We start from the raw sequence: 21,290 nt of genomic DNA, 5'->3' as shown, positions 1-21,290 counted from the left end.
GGACTTTTCATCCATTTTTTTTTATCAGATGGCAATCCCACAGTCTCTGATAATTTTGGAAAATTCTTCTGGTCCCTAATGCAGCCAGAATACCATTTGCCACTACTATTAATCAGATTTTACATGTCCTTTACCCCATGGCTAGGGCCAAAAGGTTTGGGAGTCAGGCAGTCTTTGGTTTAAATCCCGGCTCTGCCTTTTACTAGCTGTAAGACCTTGAGCAACTCTCTTCACCTCAGTTTCCTCATGTATGAAACAGATCTCAGTACCACCTAATAGTGTTGTTGTGTGAAGATTAAATGAAAGCATCTGCCCTGGTGCTTGACACATGGTAGATGCTCAATACATTTAATTCCCTTCCTCCTATCTGTAGCTGACAGGAGCTAGTTACACTTGCGTATTTATTCTCCTACCATCCATCTAGTGATAGAAATATTCAGTACAAATTCTTTTCCCAGTATCCAGTGTTTATACAGGTACATATTTACGCAAGCTATTTTGACAATTTGAATTAATTTAGTTTTTTAAAGAAGAGCTTTATTGAGATGTAATTCTTGTACCACAAAACTAGCCTTTCCAATTATACATTTCAGTGGATTTTAGTATATTTAATGGTGCAAGCAGCCATCACTGCTATTTAATTTTAGGACATTTTCATCACCCCCAAAAGAAACCCCAAACCCATTACTAGTCACTTCCCACTTTCTCCCACCCCCCTCCCAGCCCTAGGCAACTGCTAGTCTACTTTGTCGATATAGATTGGCCTATTCTGGACATTTCATGTAATTTGTAGTCTTTTGGGCTAGGTGCAGTGGCTCATGCCTGTAACCCCAGCACTTTTGCAGGTCGAGGCAGACAGATCACTTGAGGTCAGGGGTTCAAGACCAGCCTGGCCAACATGGTGAAACCCCATCTCTACTGAAAATACAAAAATTAGCCAGGTGTGGTTTCGGGCACCTGTAGTCCCACCTACTCAGGAGGCCGAGGCAGGAGAATCGCTTGAACCTGGGAGGTGGAGGTTGCAGTGAGCTGAGATCGTGCCACTGTACTCTAGCCTGTGTGACAGTGAGACTCTGTCTCAAAAAAAAAAAAAAAAAAGAAGTCTTTTGTGTCTGTTTTTTCTTTCACTTAGCATAATGTTTTCAGGTTTCACCCATATTGTAGCATATATCAGCACTTCATTCCCTTTTATTCCTGAAGCATAGTCCATAGTCCATGTATACTACATTTTGTATGTTACATATACTACGTTTTGTTCATTCACTGGTTGATGGTCACCTAAATTATTTCTCCCTTTTAGTTATGAGTAATACTGCTGTGAACATTTGTGTACAAATTTTTGTGTGGACATTTGTTTCAAATTCTCTTGGGTATGCACTTAAGAGTGGAATTGCTGGGTCATGTAGTAACTCTATGTTTACACTTTTGAGAAGCTGACAGACCTTCCAAAATAGCTGCACCATTTACTTTCCCATCAGACAGGTAAGAGGGTTCTAATTTCTCCACAACACTTATTAATAGCTGTCTTTTTAATTATTACCATCTTAATGGGTAAAGTGCTATGTTATAGTGGTTTTGATTTGCATTTCCCTGATGGTTAATGATGTTGAGCATCTTTTCATGTATTTATCGGCAGTTTGTAGCTTTTCATTGAGGAAATGTTAATTTAAATCCTTTGCTCATTTTTAATTGGGTTATTTGTCCTTTTATTGAGTTGTAAGAGTTGTTTATAATTTTGAATATAAATGTCAGATATATGATTTGAAGTGTTTTTTCCGCTTCTGTGGGTTGTTGTTTTACATTCTTGATGATGTCCTTTGAAGAACAAAAGTTTTAAATTTTTATGAAGTCCAATCTGTTTTTTCCTTTTGTTGTTTGTACTTTTGGTGTCATATCTAAGAAGGTGTTGCTTATCTAAGGCAATGAAGATCTATTCCCAGGTTTTCTTTTAAGAGTGTGTGGTTTTAGCTCTTACATTTAAGTCTCTGATCCAGTCTGTGTTAATTTCTGAATATGGTGTGAGATAGAGATTCTGACTTAACTCTTGTACGTAGATATCCAGTTGCCAGACCAAGCACCATTTCTTAAAAAGTTTTTTTCTCCAATGAATTGACTTGACACTCTAATACAAAACCAGTTGACCATAAATGTGTTTCTTTCTCAGCTCTCAATTCCATTCCATTGATCTATATTTCTATTCTTATCCTGGTATCACATAATATTGATTGCTATAGCTGTGTAGTAAGTTTTGAAATTGGGGAGCGTGAGTCCTCCAATTTATTTTTCAGGATTGTTTTGACTATTTTGGATTCCTTGATTTTTCATATGAATTTTAGGATCAGCTTGTCAAGGTCTGCAAAAAAGACAGCTGAGATTTTGGTAGGGGTTGCATTGACTGTGTACATCAAATTGGAGAGTAATGCCATCTTAATATTAAGCCTTTCAATCTATGAACATGGGACATCTTTTTATTTATTTAAGTCTTCTTTAATTTCTTTCAGTGGTGTTTGGTAATTTTCAGTGTACAAATTTTAAACTTTTTTGTTATATTGACTTTTAGTTTCATTTTTCAGATTGTTTCTTGTTAAAGTATACAAATACAATTGATTTTTGTATGTTGTATAAATGTATAATATATAAAAGTACTTTTTTGTTTGTTGGTTGGTTTGTTTTGATGGGGTCTTGCTCTGTTGTTCAGACTGGAGTACAGTGGTGTGATCTTGGCTCACTGCAACCTCCACCTTCCGGGTTCAAAGTGATTCTTCCACCTCCGCCTCCCAAGTAGCTGGGATTACAGGCATGCACCACCATGCCCAGCTAATTTTTGTATTTTTAGTAGAGATGGAGTTTTGCCATGTTGACCAGGCTTGTATAAGTGTGTATTTGTATTTTGTCATGTATCCTACAACCTTTTGAACTCATTTAATAATTTTAATAATTTCTAGAATTTTCTGCATACAAGATCATGTTATCTATAACTACAATTAGTTTTACTTCTTCCTTTCCAATCTAGATGCTTTTAATTTTTTTTTCTTGCCAATTGCCATGGCTAGAACCTCCCTCCAGTACAGTGTTGCATAGAAGTAGCAAGAGTGGACATCCTTCTCTTATTACTGGTATTAAAGGAAAAGCCCCCAGTCTTTCACTATTAAGTATGATGTTAGCTGTGGGTTTTTCATAGTTGCTATTTATCAAGTTGAGGACATTTCTTTTTATTCCTAATTTGTAGATTGCTTTTATCATGAAATTGAAGTGGTGTCATTGTCTGGGGTAAATATCCAAGGTTCTTTGTCTCACACCAAGGAAATCAAGGACATGGACACACAAGGAATGAGGTTAAGAGAGGAGGTTAAATAGGGGAAAGAAAGAGAAAAGCTCTCTCCTGAAGAGAGGGGTCTCGAGCAGGTCTTCTGGTCTGTGGTGAAATGCAGGAGGTTTTATAGATGAGCTTGAGGAGGTGGTGTCTGATTTACATAGCGCATAAAAGATTGGTCAGACCAGGTGTGCCATTTGCATAGCGAGTGAAAAATCTAGCCGCCTCCAACCTATTTTATTATGCTACCTGGCCAGCACCATGTTGCCTGCTTCTTTGTGCACATGGTGACAAAGAAAAGGGAAGATAGAGCCTCCATGCTGAATATACCTGGCTTCCAGGTAGCCCTTTTCTATTGGCACAGCTGCCGGCATTCAGCTGTGCAAGCTTCCAGCTTGCTTATCTCTGTTTGCAGCTCGATTTTTCAGGCTGCTCTTTGTTAGAAAGGAAATTACTTTGGGGCTACTTTTTGTTAAAAGGGAAATTCCACTGATGACTCTGTTGCTCTTGCTATCTGCCTAAATAATTTCTCCTGTATCAAAAGGGTGCTGGATTTTGTTAAATGCATTTTCTCTGTCTATTGAGATGATCATATCGTTTTTGTCTTTTTATCTTGTCCTTTATTTCACTTGATTGCTTTTTGTATTTCATACCAAACTTGTTTTTCTGGGATAACTCCTTACTTGATCATGGGATACAGTCATTCTGATATGTGGCTGGATCTGGTTTGCTAGTATTTTGTTGAGTAGCTTGTGCTTATATTTGTAAGAGATATTATAATAAATGTCTTTGTATGCTTTTGGCATCAGGATAATACTGGCCTCACAGAATGAGTTGGGAAGTGTTACCTCCTGTTCTCATTTTTGGAAGAGTTTGGGAAGGATTGGTGTTAATTCTTCCTAAGTACTTGGTAGAATTCACCAGTGAAGGCATCTGGGTGTGGGCTTTGCTTTGTGGAGAAGAAAGAATGTATTACTGATTCAATGTCTTATAGGTTCTCTTCAGTTTTTTATTTCTCTGTTAGTTTTGGTAGTTTGTATGTTTTTAGAAATTTTTATGTTTCATTTAAGCTATTGAATTTTTTGGCACACCATTGTTCACAGTATTCTTTCACAATCGTTTTTATTTCTGTAGGGTCTATAGTGATATTTCTTTCGGTGTTATTCCAGATCTTCATAATTTGAGCCTTCTCAATTCTTGGTCAAGCTAAAGTTTTGTCAATGTTGATCTTTTCAAAGAGAGGTTGTCTTTTAACCACAGCATAGCTGAGCCTATTCTTAATAAACACGTGAGGAGATAACATACATAATTTTCCAATCTTCTCTCAAAGGCTTCTAACCTACAATTCATTCAAGGGCTATGGCCAGCCCAACTTCAGTATACACCATTCACATTGCCAGTGTGAACATTCCACAAACATTTGTGGAAGCTCTACTATATAGAAGCAGCATTTGCCATGCTGTGGACCTCCAAACTGAGTGGCACATGCTGGATACTCTCTGTGCTCAGCGTTACAGTCTCGGGTAGAGTTCAGGGGTGGAAGTTGGAGTCAGTCTAGGATAACAGCTAGATAGTACAATGGGATAAGACTGAGGCCACCTAAGTATGGCTGTGTAAGCTATCTACTCCACAACTCTAGGTTCCAGTGACCTAGGCTACTGGCAATATGAATGGTGTATACTGAAGTTGGGCTAGCCGTAGCCCTTGAATAAGTGCTGACACTGGAATATCTGTAAACCAGAAATAAGATTCTAAGCCTCCTCCCCCAGCTGACTGAATACACCTCTTTTCCTGACCAAGGAGATTCCAAAAAAACCTGAAAAACTAGTTCAGGCCATGAGGCAACTATGGTGGGGGTTGGATATGCCTCAGTATACTCTCCTCTCTTTGGAATTCAGGTACAACTGGCCAGCATTAACATAAAAACAGAGGTTTTAAGACTGAAAAAAGAGAGCCCGGCATGGTGGCTCACGGCTGTAATCCCAGCACTTTGGGAGGCCGAGGTGGGTGGCCTCGAGGTCAGAAGATCAAGACCATCCTGGCCAACATAGTGAAACCCCGTCTCTACTAAAATACAAAACATTAGCCGGGTGTGGTGGTGCATGCCAGTAGTCCCAGCCACTCGGGAGGCTGAGGCAGGGGAATCGCTTGAACCCAGGAGGCAAAGGTTGCAGTGAGCCAAGATCACACCACTGCATTCCAGCCTGGCAAAAGAGCGAGACTCTGTCTCAAAAAAAAGAAAAAGAAAAAAAAAGACTAGCAATAAGATACCAAATTCCAGCCTGACTCTAGTATAGCATCACATGACAGACAGCAGGCCCTGAAAGAAATCAAAATATTTTACCCCAAAATATATTTTTTGACATATTTTGATACAGCCCGTAAAACTGTCTCTTGTAGAAAAAATTTACATTCTGTAGAGAATCCCCTTCCCTTTCCAGGTCTTTTTCTGATCCTGAAGAGATTAGCTAAGAATATAGCACATTTTAAAGGTCTGAATAGAAAATATTTGCCATCGATTGCCTCTAAGGGCGGCCATCTATAAGACTTCATCTGTATAGTAACAACCTTGGTCTCTATAACCCTTTATCTTAACCCAGACATTCCTTTCTCTTGATTCTAGGTCTTTAGGTAATAATTCTTTCAACCAATTGCCAATCAGAAAATCTTCACATCCACTTATGACTTGTAAGCCACCTCTTTGAGTTGTCCCATCTGTCCGGACTGAACCAATGTATACCTTATACATATTGACTGATGACTTATGCCTCTCTAAAATGTATAAAACCAAGCTATAACCCAACCACCTTGGGCACATGTGGTCACGAGTTCATGGTCCTCACATTTGGCTCAGAGTAAATCTCTTCAAATATTTTACAGAGCTTGGCTTTTTTCATCAACAATGCCTACAGGGATCTGGAGACATAAATGAGAGGGCCGTTATTTCTGGCTGTTGGGGGCAGGGCAAGGGAGAGAGAAATATCAATATTTATTCCATCCATCTCTCCTCCATACCTTCATTCTGCACCTCTCTCTTCTTTGGCAAAATTTCCTACTTTTTGAAATAGCATCATAATTTCTAAAATGATTCTTGGCCCCACGCTTCTTTGACATGCCTAGGACTTGGCAGACTCACAGGAAAATGAGGTCATTTTACACAAACCTTGTAATGATTGAAACCTGTGCTTTCTTTGGAGCGCAGCAAGACGGAGAGAGAAGAGGGAAGTAACCTGGGACATAATTAAATCAGCCCAAAGATCCGAGCTAGGAACTCTTCTCACTTGAAGAGGTGTAACAGACAAGGGCCTTTTACTCCTGCGAGTGGGTTTCACACCATTGATGCTAACACTTGTCACCTGTAGGCTAGAAGGATGGCTGGGCCTCCCACTCTTCTCAGCTGCTTTGCACATTAAATTTGAGTGATGTTATTTTAGAAAGGCATTTAACGCTGATGCTGAAAGACTGCTCTGCAGTGGCTCACACATACCTGGGACCAGGGCCGGTGCCTGTCCATCACAGTCAAAAGGGCAATCAGTGTTGTCTGAGTAACACTAGCTGCCCAGGGAATAAACTTGAGAGAAAGCGGTTCTCCTCTTGACCTCTAGAGTTGCCAATTCACATTCTAGCAGGGCAGCCGGCAGATTAACAGCTGCAGGTTTTCTCCCCACCTCGACTCCTGAGATCTGTAAAGCCACCTTCTGCCAGGGATGCCTTGGAGAAGTAGGTTTTCCCAGCACTGCACAATAGTCTGTGCACATACAACAAACTGCTTTTTTATTTTTTTATTTTTTATTTTTATTTTTATTTTTATTTTGAGACGGAGTCTTGCCTGTCGCCCGGGCTAGAGTGCAGTGGCCGGATCTCAGCTCACTGCAAGCTCCGCCTCCCGGGTTCATGCCATTCTCCTGCCTCAGCCTCCCGAGTAGCTGGGACTACAAGCGCCGCCACCTCGCCCGGCTAGCTTTTTGTATTTTTTAGTAGAGACGGGGTTTCACCATGTTAGCCAGGATGGTCTCGAACTCCTGACCTCGTGATCCGCCCGTCTCGGCCTCCCAAAGTGCTGGGATTACAGGCTTGAGCCACCGCGCCCGGCTGCTTTTTTATTTTTAAAAGAAAAAGGAAATTTCCCTGAGGTTCTAATCCTTCTCTCTATGAAGCCTGTCTTTCTAGTGCTGTTTGTAAAAGGAGGTTTCACGAGTTGAGGTTGATGTTTGCTGCAAGGATACAAAATTAAGACATCTTTTTGGTCTGTTCACAGCTCTTCTATGGCAGAGGTTCAGAGGTCTGCTGACCAAATGCAAACGGAGGAGGAGAGTAGGGGGCTAAGTGTGGGCTGCTGGAAAGGACTAATGATACCAGAGTCTGGCTGTGCTCTGCCTCTGCAGGGTAACAGCTCCCAGGTCCTTGGCCAGATCACAGAACTTCTCTGCTTTAACTATTTTTTGTCTGTTTACATGGGAGCAAGGTTTACCTACCCCTTGGGTCCAAGATAAATAGATAAGTATGTGTGGGTACTTCAAAAGCTAAAAGTGCAATAGCATTATGAAGGGTTATTGTTATTTTGCTGAATAGTCAATGTTGGATTGTTCTTCCTTATGAGCACTAACACTATTCAGCAAGTCCAAGGAATTCATCCCACTAATGCATATTTAGAACCTACTAAGTGCTGGGAATTGATTCTGCCAGTTGGAATTCAGGCTTGACATATATATACACATACATGCATGCACACACATGTGCATACACACACACACACACACACACACACACCTGCTTGCAGCTAGGGTGCACTGAGATAAGGCAGAGAGATCACCTCAGCCTGCACAGCTAGCACCGCAGGCAGATGGCTGCCTTGCAGATAAAAGGGTTTAGTGCCACAAACACGTGCACCCTAAGGACCTTGGAAGGTGGTTGGTGTGGCTCAGTGGGGAAAGGAGAGAGCCTAGACTCAGTCAGACCTGGGTTTGAGTCCCAACCCGGTCAGTTATTAATTTTATTAACTGTATTACCTTCAGCAAGACTGAGTCTCAGATTCTCTGCTTATATAGTTACCCCCACCTCCAAGTGCTCTTGTGAGGATTAAACGAGATCAGCATGGTAGAGTCCCCAGCGGAGAAGGTGCTCCCTCAGTGCAGACTCCTTCGCCTGCCTGGACAGCTTATCAGTCTCGTTTAGGAAGAGTGGAAGTCGAGCATTCATTCACTCCATAAATATGCATGGAGCACCTACTATGTGCCAGACTGTTCTAGATGTGGGAACATAGCAGTGGGCAAGGCCGGGGAGGTCCGTGTCTCCTGGAGCTCACATCTACCCTCATGCTTCTTATCACAGGGATTGTTTAGAGGACACAAAGGACCTTGAAATCCCAAAGAAGGATATTGACTTGGCTCTGTTCTTCTGACATGGAATAATTGGTTGGGTTTTTACAGACACTGCCTTATTTTAACTGCTGTCTGACATTTGGTAAAGAATTAAGTCATGACTTAGATTTTAATCTGTTCTCAGTATTTGCTTTCCAGTTGAAATGGTAGCTGTCAAGTTGCCCCAAATAGAAAGCTTGTGAGGGTCCCACAGACAGAGGGGCACATGCTACAGAATGTGCGTCATCTGCAGCTGCCAGCATGGGGAATTAGGAAGCGCATTGCCCAAGGGGCTTGGCCATATGCTTTACTGAGAGCCCAGTGGCAGCGCTGGACCCCGAGGTGGGACACAGATGGCACAAGACCTGGGTTTCCATCATGACTCTGCTGTGTGCTGGCCCATTGACCTTGGATAACTCCAGCTCTTTGCACCACAGTGGCCTCATCTCCCATTGAGACTGTCATTGGTTCCACTGTCCTCTGGTTTTTATAAGGACCAAATAAACTAACAAGAAGTTTCTTTACAATAAACACACACATGCAGAAATGCAACATTTGACAACAATTATATTCTCTCATTTAAGGACCATCTCACTGTCTGTATCTTGATATTGTCATCATCCTCTTCATGCTCATTTTTACTTGAGCCATTAGTTTTCCCTGGTAGAGAAAATGAAACCTGTTGTCAGTTACAAAGCTGTGTCTCTGGACCTGAATTTAGCTGGGTGCATTTGTGACTATAAAAACAAGGAGGGTAGGGGGAGACAAAGAAAATATGTGTGGGGACAGGGAGGAGGCAGGCATGCAGGTTTTGCTGGTGTTATAGACAGACCATGAGACCTCCTCACACCAGACTGAGGCGGGACCAGCAGGCCCAGAATAAGTCCACCTGCCCAGGATAAGTCTCGGTGTTTGCACCATCAGCAAGGCCTGGAGGTTGGGTGCAATGACCCTATTGACTGTGTCCTTCATCATCCAAGGCAGCCGCCAGGTGTGGTTGTCCTTGCACGCTTGGAACCTGACCTTCAGCTGGAGCCTCAGCAGCCACAGTGGTGCTAGCCTGGGAGTGGGAATGGGTTGGGCACTGGGGGTTGTGTCTTCCTCCAGGGCTCCTGGTACCCTAAAGAGAGGGCGGATCCTGTAGCATTTAACATTATTACAGTTCAGCCAGGGCCTTCCATGCCAGAAGCTGGCTCTGCTTCTATGCTCTGGTGCAAAGTGGGTGCAGATCTGGAACTCCTGCCTCTTCTGTGAGGGACCCACGGGGTGGGACTCTCTGATCTGAGAGCAACAGACATAGAGGCTGCTGAGTGGCGAGGGAGGCAACCAGCCCGGAACAGCAGCGACTGTGTCACGGGCGAGAAGAAATCAAAAAGAAGAAAACGAACATTTGAGTGAGATTGCACCATGCACTTACACTAGGGGCTCACAGCTGGTTTGCTGGGGCTCACGTCTGGCTCTGCTGCTCCCTTCCTGTGGGATCACTTACCTCTCTGGGTTTGTTTTCCTCATCTGAAAATTCGGGATGATCCCCGTGGGTGATTTTTGGTTGCAGGCGTTAGAAACAGACTGGTTCACTTAAACAAAGGGGAACTTATGAACTGGATACAGGTGGCTCTCTGCATGAAGGGAAAGGCTTCAGAAACGGGGCTCAGAAACCTCAGGCTCCAGAGTTACTCCAGGGGTACCAGAAGCCAGACCTGGACCAAGGTCATTTGGGAGCTCTCTACAAAGAGTGGGGATGAATTAGGTCCTCTGAAGAATCCAAACTCTGGGGACAGCCTGTATTAGTCCATTCACTCTGCTGATAATGACACACCCAAGACTAGGTAATTTATAAAGAAAAAGAGGTTTTTCTTTTCATGGACTCACAGTTCCATGTGGCTGGGGAGGCCTCAAAATCATGGTGGAAGGTGAAAGGCACGTCTTACATGGTGGCAGACAAGAGAGAAAATGAAAACCAAGTGAAAGGGGTTTCCCTTATAAAACCATTAGATCTCATGAGAGTTATTCACTACCACGAGAACAGTATGGGGGAGCTGCCCCCATGATTTAGTGATCTCCCACTGGGTCCCTCCCACAACACACACGAATTATGGGAGCTACAATTCAAGATGAGATTTGGGTGGGGACACAGCCAAACCATATTACAGCCTGACTGGACTTTTGGGGTCAAAGGGCCACTCACTGACTGAGAAAGGATGTGAGACGGTCCTACCAAGACCACACACAACAGGACAGAGTTTGTTTCCCAGAACAGAGCTGGGGTACAGTCCAAGAGAAAATGCCAGTGGCTGCAGGAGGCTGGAAAGATCACAAAATCCACAGCAGAGGACAGTAATTCCTGCTAGGTAGGGCCATTGTGAGGCGGATATGAGATCAAGCAGTATAGCACTTAGCACGGCACCTTGTCCTTACTGAGGAATCAGCAACATTCAGCTGCCCTTACAGTTACTTACCTTAACCCTCAACAACTCTGAAATATCTTCATTCTCCATTGTGAACCCGGGACTCCAACTGGTGAAAAGCATTGCCCAGGGTTGCTCAAGTGTCAAGCAAGATTCTGACCCCAGTGTTGCCTTCAGAGCCAGCTACGTACATTGCAGAGCTGGGTATACAATGCAAATAAAGGACCTCTTCTTTAAGAAGCAGGAAAAAATACTGTTCATTAAAATGTAAAGCTGTTTCCTTTCTTCCAGTGTCTCTTTCTCAACTGCCTTGGTGTGTTTTTAATTTGCTACTTAAAGTCATTCAAAGTAAAGAAAAATTAAAATGTAAAATTATTAGCATGAATTTTACTCTCCTTTTTATTATGCAATGCTGGTTTTATTTTTTTATTTTTATTTTTTGAGACAGAGTCTTGCTCTGTCGCTCAGGCTGGAGTGCAGTGGCGCCGTCTTGGCTCACTGCAATCTCTGCCTCCCAGGTTCAAGCAATTCACCTGTCTTAGCCTCCCAGGTAGCTGGGATTACAGGCGAGCACCACCACACCTGGCTAATTTTTGTATTTTTCATAGAGACGGGGTTTCACCATGTTGACCAGGCTGGTCTTGAGCTCCTGACCTCAGGTGATCCGCCCACCTCGGCCTCCCAGCTATTGAAAAGATATTTGCCACTTTTTAAGCAAATGAAATTGATAGAGACAATAATCTTTCTCTTCACCAGTTTCAGTATTTTCACTTTAAAGAAAGAGCCATTGTAGTAGAGAACAGGAAATAGGATTTGACCCGCAAGTATTTCAGTTTACCAACTCTGCATCAGGGAAACTTCTTGGGTAACACCGTCCCCACTTAGAAGCTTGTGGGAGTTGAAAATCTCCCTCAGGAGTTGGAGAGTCTTTGTTTGCCTGGCAGAAATAGGACCTCTCCAAGTCTGCAAGAAGCCCTTGCTGGTCAAGGAGCCCGGTGGGAGGTGGGCTGCTTCAGGCTGGGGGCAGCTGAGAAGTCAGCTGGTGCATTGCCTTTTAGGATGGGGAGGCATCTCATAAACTTCCTCCCCTCTGCCCACACAGAAATACTATATAGTTTGCAATTAAAGCCAGGCTTCCATTGATACTGGAAAAAAAGGGGGCTTGATCCAGACCCCCAGAGAGGGTTCTTGGATCTCATGAAGGAAGGAATTCAAGGTGAGCTGCAAAGTGCAGTGAAATAAGCAAATTTATTAAAAGCTACTCCATTACAGAGTAGGGTGTCCTCAGAGAGCAAGCAGAGGCATGTACCATCTTTGTTTTAAGTTTTTCTTATATAGAGGTCCTAACTATGTGAAGACTAAACTAAGCTGTGACTACATGAGGGTGAGCAGACTGCATGACAAAATTTATTATTCTATTGACTTAAACAACACTATCTTTGACATTATCATATGTGAGTATATCAAAGCATAACTACAATGATCTTGAAAGCATATATTGTTATGGGTATGGGGACATCTGGACTTTCTGTTGTTGTAGGAGTTTGACCTTGCAGGCATTACCAAGCTGCTGCCTTAGCTGTAAACATCCTATGACCATGGGTTGTGACTGGCAAGGATTGGGCCTTGCCAGTTTTAAGATGAAGTTAATTTTAAAATGGCGCCACTCTGGCTCTCCTAGGCTCCTGCTTCCCTAATACCATGCTCCTTTCCTTTTGTTCTAAAATGTGTGTGGAGCCCAGAATGCCCTGAATTCTCCACGGGCTGGATCTGTCTGCTGAATGTTCCAGGGACAGGTCTGTGCAGCTCAACTGCTGCAGCAACAGAATAAATATTTTGAGAGCTCCAATTTGGAACCAGCTGCAGTGAAATCGCTTCTTTCTGGCTTGGGTCAGAAAGTTAGAGAAGAAAACCCACTCTCATACCAACTTGTCTGCACCTGTTGCTCAGGCCCTTGAAGCCCGTATGCCCCTGGTGGGCTACTGGGCTGGACCAAGTGCTGTGCATGGTCTGTCTAATGAAGCACTGAAGTGCTGCCTGCCAACCCTGTCCCTTGGGGACCAGCAGCACACAGGGCACTCTCATTATGCTTCTGTGGTAAGAGCTGGTGCCTGGCCAGCCTTCTGAGCACAGGTGCCACCAGCAAAATTCCCTTTCCTTACAGTTGCTCCACCACTCCAGGTCAGGGAAAGACCCGGGCTGGTGAGACCCACTCACTACTCCTAAAACAACGGCAAGGGAAGGCACCATTGACTGTGCCTGTATCCTGACCCCTCCTGTCCCCACCCACAGCACACACACAGTCCTGCTGGTAAGGTCCAGCACAGGGGCCTGGGGGACCTCAATGGGGACTGGGGGACCGCACTGGCGTCAGTGAGTTGGAGTGAGGAATCCGTCAAGTGTAGCAACCGCAGCAGAGGACAATGGAACTGGCACCTTTGCGTGACAGGGTGTTTGCTCACATTCCAACTCCTCCAGAAAGCCTTCCTTGACTTCTCCAGACAAGAGGGATTGCTCCTTCTTGGCAACTCTTACAGTACAGATAATCTGCACTATAAAATGTGCCCATGGTTAGGAACACAATCTGCAGGCCTCAAATCCCAGCTCTTCCATTCACCAGGTGTATGACTTTCGGCAAGTTACTTAACTTCTCCATATCTCATTCCTTTACTTATAAAAAAAAATAAATAGAATAGTGACAATGCCAATTGGACAGGGGAAGGAAGAACATGATTTAATATACATACATTGCTTAGAGCAGTGTCTGGCACAAAACGAGTCCTCCACAAGAGGCTACTATTATAATCATACAACTATTTTTTTAATGGTACAGGATCCATAACAAAAAGTTTATCAATTTAACTGTTTTGAGTTACAAGCAGTGGCATTAAGTACATTCACCTTGTTGTGCAACCATCACCACCATCCATCTTCAGAACTTTTTCATCATCTCAAACTGAAGTGCTGTCACTCATTAAACAATAACTTCTGTCAGGCCCTGGTAACCACTATTCTACTTTCTTTTAATTAACATAACTTTTGGTTATAAAGTGTCTTTTTTTAATTTAACAAATATATTTATTGAACAGCCACTTTGCACCAGGAACTGGAGTAGAATCTACGGACAGACTGGTCATCAAGACAGGGTTTAGGACAGTACAGGGCTTTCCTAATAGGCGTTTGAGATTGACAAGAAACAAACACACAAGACAATCTCAGACAGTGATGCATGTTACTGTTGAGGAAAACTACCAAAACAACAACAACAAAAAAACATGACATGTCCTTTCAAATCATATGGGGGCTTTGTTTTAGCAGGACTACCCAAAGATTATTTAATTTTCTAGAATATTTGCTTGACATACCTATTTACTATCTGATCAGGGTCTAGACACTTGGAAGTGACCTGTTAACTTGTAGATTTCTAGCACATAGAAAAGATAATCCAAAAGGTTATGGTTTTGTTATCCTGTAGGACAGTAAGAACTTTTATATCTAACCTAGCAATCTTCTAACATGTTTTCTCTTTAATGTCTCTAAACACCCAGTTTCTCAAATGCTTTTGGAACGTTAAGTAATCTTACTAGTTCCTGCGTTAATCAGTTAACAAATCTTTGAGATGTGTTTATTCTATTTTTGTATGAGAGCTGTGTCTTTAACTTTTGAAAATTATACTTTGCCACTCTAAGGAACGGAAGTCAGGACAAAGGGATAGAGTGGCTGGAGCTGGTATGACAGCGTTTGAGACAGGGTGCTGAGGGAAGACGTCTTTGAGTAGGAACTTGGATGATGAGAAGGAAACAGACACCCCAGCTTCTGGGAGAAGAGCCTTCCCAGCAGAAGGAATGGACAGGAAGGGCCAGGGTGCTCCTGGGACTGTGAAGAGACCCATGTGACCAGGGCAGCAGGCCAGGAGAGTGGGGCTAGACTGGGTCAGATCCTGAGGAGCCCTGTAGCCTGTGCCGGGCCGGGGCTGGGGTGGTCAAGTCCAACTTGAAACTGATGTTGAAGAATAGGCTCTATCCTCATGACAGGCACGTGTCCTCAGGCCACTCTTCCTATCTCATTGACTCCCCTCCTTCTCCCCATCCCATTTAGTTCAGTGAAGCCAACTGATGCTGGTTCATCTTGGCTGTGTACATCAAACTGCTCCAAACCTGAAGCCAATTTCTTCAGCATCAGACCTTGCACTCAGCCCTGCCTGTGAGACTTTGGGGATGGGGAAGGGGGGCCCAGCACTGGACTGGCTGCTCAGGAACCCAATGTGGGACTTTAGTGGCTGCCTGTGAAATTCCATGGGGGGCCCAACAGTCGTCCGTGGCCATTTGTGTGTTGGGCTGTCGGGCGACCCAGTCCTGGCACCTCCTCAGAGGAGCCGCAACTGAGCAAGGACCTCTTGCTAAAACGCGAGTGATTTCTTCTAGTTCTACAACCCTCTAAGGTTTCCCTGAACAACCCAACCTGCCCTTCCAATCTCCCCTCCTGCACAGAATTGAGTCCTCAGGGCAGCCCTACTGAACAGCGCCCTCTAGTGAAATTTTGTGTTCCTGTTGTAACCCCTGAAGACAGGAATCGCTGCAGCCACCAAGGAGAGGGGCTTTTCTGCAAAAGGCAGAACCCACCCTATTCTTTCAAAGCTCTGTTGTGCTCCTACTGTGTCCCAGGCACTATCAGCCACTGTAAAGTGCTGGCAGCAGTGTGAGAGCAGGGGCCACGTCTGTCTTGGGCACCACTGGGCCTCAGGACATATTTCCCAGCATCTACTGGATATTCTGTAAGTACTGCACTAGTGAACAAATAAACAAAAATAAGATGCAGTACCTAAGTGTGGGGACTGCTCAGTGTTACTTCAGAGCACAGGGATGAGCAGGAGTTGATTTATGTCTTTTTAATGAAGCTCAACCTAATGGGCAGCTGTGTATAGTATTAAGCACAAGAATTCTGGCATCGGACTGCCTGGGTTCAATTCCTGGCTCTGCCACTTATTAACTCTGTGACCTTGGGCAAGTTACTTAATCTCTCTGTGCCTTATTTTCTCAGAAATGGGGAAACCTCATAGTATTGTCATGAGGATTCAAATAGTTAAAGTTGGCAAAGCACTTGAGAAAGTGCCTTGCACATTCTATGTACAGTGGCAGATTTTGTTAAATAAGGGAAGACTTGCTAAAAACTAGAGTGATGTCCAACAATAAGTGGTTGCCTAATAAGGTGCTGAACTGCCCACAACCAGAGGTATGGGCAGATGTATTAGCTCTTCCAGACAATTAATAATATCTATTATCTATTGAACACTTAATATTGTCCAGCATTGTGCTAAGCACCTTACATTTATTATCCTATTTTGTCTTTACAATAACTCCATGTTACTATCACCACTTGACACAGGAAACAGGCTTTGTGATGGCCTGAGATCCCTCTGTTTGAATGACAGATCTGGGATTCTATGGATTCTGAAGTGAGTTGTGCTCAGAATTCAGAGAACACTTGGGTGTCTGAGGTCACGTAGGGCATGGGAATCATGGGGAAAAGGCAGGTAAGCAATCCGTGGGCTGGAGGGAGGAGACTCCGGGGACAGCCAGAGCCCAGGGCTTAGTGATAAGGAACCCTTTGTGCTGGTGTTCAAGGACAAAGAGTGGGTGGGGACTAGAAGGTGGAGAGTTTTTGCAGCAATCAATCAACCAACAAACCAGACAACCAGCCCACCAAGCCAGAGACACACTGTATATTTGGTAATGAATGGAAGGAAGGTGTTGGGAGGTCGCTCCATAGGCCCCGGCTGCAAGACACCGTTATGGCTGGTCAGGGCCACTCTTCATAGCAAGATAGTGTCCACTGGGGGAGAAAGAGACAGACAGAAAGTACTGCAGAAGGAGGGGGCAGCAGGTAGATGGGATAGAAGATACAGGTAGGGGCCTCTCCTTGGGAAAGAGGGGACAAACTTTCCACAGTAATAGCAGGATAGAGGAGATGAGTATGGATACATATTTAGGAGCAAAGAAGAAAACCAAGGGGGTTCTGCCTTTGTCTTTACTGTAAAAAAGGAACTGAGATAATCTGTTCAAGGGTTGAGGAAGTGAGTTTTGGGACTTGTGAAAGGCAAAGTTTGGAATAAACCTGAGGAGGTGTGCTAGGAGAGCAAGCAGGGAAGAGGAATCTTGTTAACCTGCAGGAGGCCCTGCTGGAGACAGAAGGCAGGAAATTGGGCTGAGTCAGGGGTGACCATTCGTAGTATGCAGGAGAGGCCACTGCTAGGCCATACTCACTGCTATCCAGCCCTCTGTTTTTCCCACAAGGGCCCAAGCTCTGGGGCTATGGAAGCTGTCCCATCCACCTAAGAGTAATCCTTTCTTGACCAGCCTCCCGGAAACTCTCAGGGTCCATGAGAGCCACTTCTCTCAAGGACCCTCCTGCGGCTCCAGGCAGCATCAGGAAACAATTGCAGTGGAAACTCCAGACAAATCTTTCTGCCACCCCCATGTGGGATCTGTAGCTCTAGCACCTTCTTCCCTATTGTCTGTGAGGCAGGATGGCCCTCCGTAAAACTGTGAAAGGGTGAGGTATGTCTTCGGCCTGTAAGCAGCCCTCTCCTATAGGCCCCTAGAGGTGGGTTCTCTTCCAACAGCTACAGCGCTGTTGTGGCTTAAAGGTTTAGAGCAGCCTCTACCTATCTTGCATATCCTATTCCCTCTCCACACTGACTCTGAAAAACACCAGTGGCCCGAGAGGAACATGGCTGGAAAGTCCACGCGGTTTCCTTAGGTATGTGGGACACCTCACTGCTAAAGCGTTTCCCACAATCATTTCACAGGCCTCTAAGTGGGCATCCGATGAGCGTGACTTCATTTTCCAGGTGCGAAGGCTGTCTCTCTCAGGTTCCGCATGGTCAGCTAGAGGCAGCTGGCCTTCTGAGCAGCTGTCTCGCTATCAAGGCAAGTAGTATCTGTTTTTGTGGTGTGTTCACCACCACCCCCCTACCCTGAGGGCCCCTCTCATCATTACCCTTACTGTGGAGGGCCAGGTGGTTCGGGGCAGGGATGGCAAACTCTTGAAACACACGTCTTGTCATGTCCTAACCCGGCACCAAGGGCAGACCGCAATAATATATCATGCCTCGTTGCTCAACACAGAGCTCCAGGCAGCATCAGGAAACAATTGCGGTGGGAACTCTAGACAAATCTTTCTGCCACCCCCATGTGGGATCTGTAGCTCTAGCACCTTCTTCCCTATTGTCTGTGAGGCAGGATGTGGCCTTCCGTAAAACAGTGAAAGGGTGAGGTATGTCTTTGGCCTGTAAGCAACTCTCTCCTATAGGCCCCTAGAGGTGGATTCTCTTCCAACAGTCATTCCTGCTCTGTCCCACTCCCCTCCTCAGGGGCCTGAGGAGCTGAGCAGCTACTCTAGTCACTGACTGGTCATAATGAGGAGAGCGGTGGGTTGGCATCACACCTGCATCTCTGCAACACTGTGGCTCTGAGGCTGTGTTCTCCTCCATGCGGGATACTGATTACACCTACTCGCGGGTCCTTAGCACGCGAATAAGGATCAGAATGGAAGTGAGGTCCTGTATTTGTAAGGTTTTTAAATTGCAGTGATCTCTGGCCTCCTAAGAAAGCCTCACTTCTAATCGCCAGCACCAACCCTCCCAGGTATTTTAACAGGGCACAATTTTTGAATCTGGAAGGAGTAATTCTGATGGTGGATGGGTAAAATTGTGGAGCTCTTTGGGCTAAACCCGGCCTTGTGGCACCCTTCGAATACTACCTCATGCTGCGGCGGAACTTACATTTGCACGATGCTTCCTAGTTGATAAAGGGGTTGTCACTTTAGTTCAAGATCCCTCTGTTGCTATTCTAGTGGCATCCACTTGCTATTCCAGTGAGGCTTTGTGACTTTCCTACCTGGTAGAGACTACAAATCCCTCTCTCTCATTCATTCTTTCTTCCTTCCTTTCTTTTTTTAAACCATGGGATCATGACGAAGGGTGGCTGGCTGGGCAGGGAATCTGGTGGAAAAAGGGCGGCCTAGGCTGAGAACACCCAAGCCGGGAGCATCGCCCCCACCTCTGTCACCAGGGCAGAGAAAGAACAGCCAAGCTGAACTGAGGGTTATTTTTAGTCTCAAAGATGCAGCCTTTGAGAACAAACAGCCTAGGAGGACCTGCCAAATGAGCGTGGCCCCGGAGGAGGTGTCAGCATGCAGCTGCTTCACGTTGCCCCAGTCCCTCCGGAAACCAGAGCTGGGGCAGTGTGTGTGTTTCCTCAGGCTGACTTGCAGGGCACCCCGAGTGCCACAGGGTCCTGTGAGGACAGCGTGAGAGCCCCACGCACCATGACCTTTAAAACCAGCCTGGGCTTAACCTGAACGGGCTCCCTCCAACACCCACCCACAAGAGGAGCCAACTTTGCAAGGGCCCTGCCTGCCTCATTTGGTCCCATGCTCCTGCCTGTGGCCCCTCCCGCTGCCTTCGTTACCACCCCAGCCCCAGACTGCTGGGGGACACCTTAGAATATCGTTTTCTTCTTCCTTTCTTGTTTCCTCTCCTAACTTTTCTTCCTTTACTCTCTGTAACACAGGTAATCCATATTCATGGTGGAACAAATTCAAAAATTGAGATAAGCGAAAAAGAACAATCCCGATGACCAGCCCTGCCCCAGCCACTGTGAGTGGGTGGAGACTGGCACTTGCTAATGTTTGGTGGATGTTTTTCCGGACTTTTTTCTATGCATACTTACTTATAAGGCACTTATTTTTTTTTCAAAAGCATGGAATCCCACCCGCGGCCTGGCACTGAGGAGCCAGGACAGCCACTCATTCAGGAAGGGCCTCCACCAGTTTGGATGATGACTGTTATCTCCCAGTAATGACCTGCAGCTCTGTGCAGGAGGCTGTTAGGACATGACATTTCAAAACAGAATTGTTCTGAAATAATTTTACTTGGCTACAAAGAACAAATAGCAAGAGTGATGCCAGTCCGAGGTAGGATAGGCGGCTGCTGGGCAGATGAAGTATTTTTTGTGTAAGGTAGTGATGATCTCTGTGGAAGGTTACAGTTTTTGCTTGAGCACGGTGCCTGGTCTCTGAGTATTGCATGGCAGTGTTTGATAAAGGCAACTTTCTTCTTCATCCTCACCTGTCCCAGCAGGAATCATTTTGCCTGTGTCAGGCTTTTATTCAGGGGTCACCTGATTCAGAACCAACCCCCACCTCCCCACCCAGTGTACTGGCTAAGAAGACAGACTCTCAAGTAAGAAGGCTTGAGTTCAAATCCTAGCCCTGCCTCTAAATAACTGTGTGAAATTGGGCAAGTGGTTTAGCTTGCTTGTGTCAAATTCCCTCATTTGAAAAACAGGGATGAAGAGAGAAGATACAGCTGGGGCTTGGCGTGAGAATTCAGTGAAATGAAACAGGTAGAGCACTCAGAAGACAGCATAGCACATAGCGAGTGCCCACTAATTCATTCTTCTTCTGCTATTATTGTTTTTTCAACTCTTATGGAACGGTTCCTGTGTTAAAGGCACTTGCCTGGATTCCAGTATGATTTAGGGCAAATTGGTGAACTTACCTCTTTCTTACTTCAGATAGGAGCTCAAGGCAGTTGGGGAATGAGATGAGGGATAATTTCAGGTGCTTGGATATCAGGAGATTGAATAAGTTTGCATTATGGGGTCACTGGAGCTTGTTGACACATTGGGAAAATGTTAAGAGCCATGTTACTTTAATTGGGACTCTCATAAACACACCACTCCCGTTGCTGAAGGTGGATCTTGAGTACATCAGGGTCCAACATGCTATTCATGCTACTTTTGTGTATGTGTGAAAGCTTCCATAATACAACGTTTTTATACATGTATAGGTATGTGTGTCCTGAAAAAAAATCTACAAGCACTCTATTTTACTTTCATACTTTTACCAAATTGTTTTAATATACATTTTATACAATGCTCATGAATCTTTTTTGTTAAGGCGACAAAAGCACTAAAAATGCATCCTCGTTGGACGTACTGGTGTTGAGAGAAGCCACAGGTGGTCTGTTACAAGGTTTTCACTCTGGCGATCACATTTTATTGCACTGATGACATGCAGAATTCCTTAGCTGACAGGTGATGGGGACAAAGAGCAGACACCTCACTGGTGCCTGGTGCCAGGCTGCCTGCTCCCTTTGCCCTTCCTCCCAGTCTTGGCTTCCAGCCCTTGTTTCAGGTCATACAT

The 21,290-nt window shown here is 44.7% G+C and overlaps 1 pseudogene; it reads right to left on the bottom strand.

Moving 5' to 3' along the window:
* LOC710625 (Y-box-binding protein 1-like) overlaps window positions 1–20,230 on the bottom strand; it is a 57,951-nt pseudogene extending 37,721 nt beyond the window's left edge.
* Window positions 20,231–21,290: the final 1,060 nt, after the last annotated feature.

The sequence above is a fragment of the Macaca mulatta genome, chromosome 7 (assembly GCF_049350105.2).
Source record: "Macaca mulatta isolate MMU2019108-1 chromosome 7, T2T-MMU8v2.0, whole genome shotgun sequence".
Taxonomy (NCBI): domain Eukaryota; kingdom Metazoa; phylum Chordata; class Mammalia; order Primates; family Cercopithecidae; genus Macaca; species Macaca mulatta.
Note: the sequence above shows the minus strand (reverse complement) of the source record. Positions and strands in the feature narration are given on the sequence as shown.